This window comes from Octodon degus, unplaced genomic scaffold (assembly GCF_000260255.1).
Source record: "Octodon degus isolate 3935 unplaced genomic scaffold, OctDeg1.0 scaffold00013, whole genome shotgun sequence".
Taxonomy (NCBI): domain Eukaryota; kingdom Metazoa; phylum Chordata; class Mammalia; order Rodentia; family Octodontidae; genus Octodon; species Octodon degus.
This window is the reverse complement of record NW_004524589.1, coordinates 26496217-26500992: the sequence shown is the minus strand read 5'-3', so window position 1 is coordinate 26500992 and position 4776 is coordinate 26496217.

Sequence of the window (4776 nt, the reverse complement as noted above, 5' to 3'; positions counted from 1 at the left end):
TAAATGGCTCATAGAACTGTGTTTGACCAATATATCAAGTGCAAAACATTGTTAAAGCTTGAGCGTGGGGGTTGGAGAGATAGCTCTGTGACCTAAGCACCTGCACAGAGAGCTCTAGGGCCCGGGTTTGATCCCTGCTACTGCATGCTGTGCCAGCCTAAGACCAACCAGTATGGTGGCACACGCCTGTAATCCCAGCACTGGGGAGGCTGAGACAGGAGAATCACTACAAGTCCGAGTTGTGTAGCAAGACACTGTATCATAATAACAACAAAACAACAACTTGATCTTGCCAACTCATACAAGTAGACGTGAGGTCTGATAGCAGAGAGCTTCCATCCACCTGAGCATGGTTAACCCCGGAAGGAAGGGTTCGCACTGCACGAGGCCTCTCACGCCTGCACTGCGTTGCCCCCACACAGTCTGCCCTGCAGCACTGCACGGTAGAGTTACGAAAAATTTCGTGGAAAATCATTGTGTATGTTAAAAGCTTACGATTTTGTGGGGCTAGAGCTACACAAATAGCTGTGCGAGGCTGCACACGGCCCTTAAGCCTTGTGTTGAGCACACCTGCTCTAAGCAGACTCCTTCTCTTAAGGTTTTCTAACATCTAGTCCTTCAACCTCCAGTTTTCTGCTTGGACTACTCAAACGGGTGATTCATCCACAAGGTAAATTAGTGTACATATGTGTTATTCTTGTTATGGTTGAAGGCCTTTTTGAAACATTTATTTAATATGTCTGTGTTCTGTTCTTTCTCATGAATCTTTGAGTTTCTTCTAATGAACAGAGGTGTTTTTTGTAGTAGATACATTTTTAAGTACTGAACTTTGTGAAATAGCTTTAACTCAAGATTTAGTAAGTTCCTGTTTCTCACTTCTCTAGGTCCTCCACTTCATGGTCATGTTTAGCTTATTACATCTTTTGCTGTTGTTTTTATCTTTAAATATACCTCTTCTTCTATTAATTGACTTATTATCCCTAATGAAATCTTCTGATTCCTGGTTATAAAAGATGAGAAAACACACTTATGCTACCTCTTCCTTGCCTTTCCAGGCTTCCTAAATGTTATTAATTATATCTGCATTAGTAGAGTTTATAAATTTAACAGTATGTTTTGTTTTCATAATTTCTATGCATTTTAGATTTAATCACACATTTAACCACACATAAATAACTGCCAGGTGTTTTACAGTAATTCCATTTTTTTCCACACTCATGGCTTGTCCTTCCTTCTCCTGTGTTTCATTAAATTAATATTATTTTCCATGGTGACTTCCACATTCTCTCTGTTCTGTTCCTTAGACATACTCTCTGTCTTTTATTTCTGTAGTCACTTTTAACTTTTGGTTCATTCACATTTCAGCAAATATTGAAATCCATGCCCCTTGCTGTGGCATCCGCAATGAATATTCTCTTTTCTATTGCTTCTAATAAAAATCTTCATTTCTGATTAGTTGTTTTATCTTCTTAGTTCTGTCAGTTCATGTTTCATTTACATTTTTTGGTCTGCTTTCACCTTGCTCTCTGCTTTGAGATCTAGACTCACAGAGATGATGTGCTCCATTAGGGATTTAAAAATATTTGTATAACATAGTTTAATCATAATTTTCATGGCAAAAATTTCTAAAATTCTTGTATGGACTTTTCTTCCCTATTCTTTTTCATCTTTTAATTCTGGCAGTATATTTGTACAGATTTTGTTCTATTATTTTATATAAGAATCAGTTTTTAGTGAGGGGATATTTTTCTTAGTAAAGTTGGCATTGGGGATTGAGGGTAGCCATGGCCATATTTCAAGGACTGGTGGAACTTTTAATGATATAGAGCTGTTTATATGAACAGACAGTTTCTAATTTTTCTTCTCTTAACCAATCAAGTCAGCATCTGTAGTGGATCCATACTGGCACACCTTTTTCTCTTGACTTGGCTCACCAACAGAGAGTGTCATGAAAACAAAGGACAAGCTTGTGTGATTCTTCTAGTAGATCCACCTCCCTGGCCTTACTAGATCCATCTCCCTCCCATGCTATGCTGGCCTGAAACCAACCAGTATGGTGGTGCACACCTGTAATCCCAGTATTGGGGAGGCTGAGACAGGAGAATCACTAAGAGTACCAGACTGGGTTTTGAGAAACAATTGTTTCTAGGTTCTATTTTTCCAGGTTCTATTTTTCCAACCAAAACAATGTTCCTCTTCTTGAAGCAGGGTGCTTTCAAAAGGAATTGAGCTCATTGCTAGATTTCAAGATCTGTACGTATGGACTGATTTCTCAGCAGGACCTGTGCTTCTGTTTGACTTTCTCTGTGTCTGGCAGTTATTCCAGATGAACAATGTCTCCAGTTACAGAGGCCTTTTAATTGCGTCCAAGATGAAGGGCTTTTTTTACTCCATCAAATCTTGTCATTTTTGACATTTGGGTTACTACAAAGAGGAAACAGATGAGCACTGCTTGGCCACCATTATTTAAATTCGAAAATGAAAGTTGACTTCTTATTTTGTGTTTTAAATTTCCTTCACCTTGATTTTTAAAACAAAACCAAGTAGAGAAAACAGAGAGACTATAGTCAACGAAATTGTACATGTTTCACAATATAGCACATGCAGGACAAAACTCTGACTCCACTTCTCAAACACAAGGAGCTTGACACTATACTTTGGCATAGTATTAACGTGGATTTGATTTTATTCCCAAGGACATAAACATTAAATCTGGACTTGCAATGTACCAAGAGCTTCACATTTAATTTCATGTGTGAAAATATAGTTTCAAGGTGATATCAAAAGTTTAGAAATTCTTCTCTAGTGATCCTTTGATACATATTCTATTTACTGTCAGAAGTAGGTCTTTTTTTTTTTTATTTTTTTTTTCAGAAGTAGGTCTTGATAAAGGATAATTAATCCCCCCAAATTTTGTACTGTTGCTATATTTGCTTAAATATATTTTATTTAAAGATGATTTGTTCCTGAATCACGCATACAGCAACATTTTTAGCTACCTGACTCCTTAAAACTATTAGACTGGAGTGATATGTAACTTTCACAGCATGTCTAGCTATCTTTTCTTCTTTTTGGTCACTACCAGAAGGTAAATATGGGACGCCCACATTTGAGTAGATTCAGATGTGCTACAGTTCCTGATACTAGTAAAGAAATCTAGAATTTTCCCCTTAAAACTGGTAGGAACTATAAAAAAAACCAATAACAATATTTGTGGAAAGTGTTTTTAAGACACTGTTTTGAAGTTTTGGGGGAAAAAAGCTACTGAGGGGTGAATATTCATATAATGTTGCTCAATAAAACTTGTAATTTAGGTATAAATGTCTGGGTTTTATTCACACTATGTCACAAACTCAGTACACATGAACTAAAAATCAGTAGAAATTAACCTAGCTCCACCTTACAGGCACTTGAAGAGTTTGGACAAAAGCTTAGTGAACAGAGTACTCGACATGCCCTAACTTTTCTTTCATGTTGCTTATGGTGCCATTTGTGGATGGACAAATATCCTTTAGCTTCTGAAAACTCCTTTGTTTGAGAGTAAAGAGAATAGTGGCTTGACCTACTGCAATTGTTTTGTTACTTGGCACAGAGTTCTAATTATTCTCTGATACACCGGATGATACAATAGATCACACAGTAACCACATTGTTCTTTCGTAAGGGTCCTTTTTGTCTAGTTTCTGCTTAGGCTGTGCACTCCAGTTTTTTCATGAGCCTTTGAGCGGTCTCCATGAGTAACAGTAATGTTTTCCTTAATACATTGCTTCAGTGAATGAAAGGAATACAAGGGTGATTAGATACTTCTATCAAATATAAAGAGTAAGTATCTTGGAGGAGGATCAGTTATGACACAAAAAGCAAATAATTTTCACCTAAGTACATTATTCAGACTATAGGCATTTCAACTAAATCTGAATAGAAGTGGTGATATTTTAAAAAACTTTCTGTTAAGAATCTTTTAGGCTCAACCACTGATATTATGTGCATCAGATGTGACATTAGCTACATAGGTAATAAATTGAAAGGAATAGACTTTATTTTAAAAATAGACCATAAATTGGGAACTTAAAGATTAAAAGCCACAAGGAAGTGACAGTATCTTTACTAGTTATCTACTATTTGGAAATAAACTGCCCACTGCTATGGGAGATAGGGACCCAAGTGAATAAAACTTCCTTCAGGAATTTCTAGCACGTTTCAGGAAATCACATGGAAACTAAGAGAAATACAGACTGAGCCAGAAAAAATGATTTTTCACAATTATAAAATGTTTAAATTCTAAGAGTAGTATATTTAAAAGAAGTTCTCAAATCAGGGTCACACAAGGTAGTAGTTGGGATTAATTAGGTCTTGAAGGATCAAATTATGTAGCAATAAAGGAGGCATTTCAGGAGTGTATTATAGATGCACATCACCATACCCAGTCTCAATAGCAGTCTCAGCGTGCCCCAGACACGGAGCCTGCATGGCATGCCAAGGATCGAACCCCGGTCCCTGCATTTGCCTAAGCAGGCACTTTAGTCCTCTGAGCTATCTGACTGGCCCTCAGGGAGCACATTTAGAAAGGAAGATTAGAACCAATCTCAAGCTCATAATGCAAAAGTTAATCTCAAAGAGTCAATTATTGTAATTTCTATTCTTTTTTTTTCTTTTCAAAGTTTTATTGATAAACATATAACAATGAGACAGTTTCAAATCAAATCGAAAGTACAGTTTCAACAAATAATACACTGCATATATTCTTCTTAGTGGTTAATTGCTGTACAAGATGCAG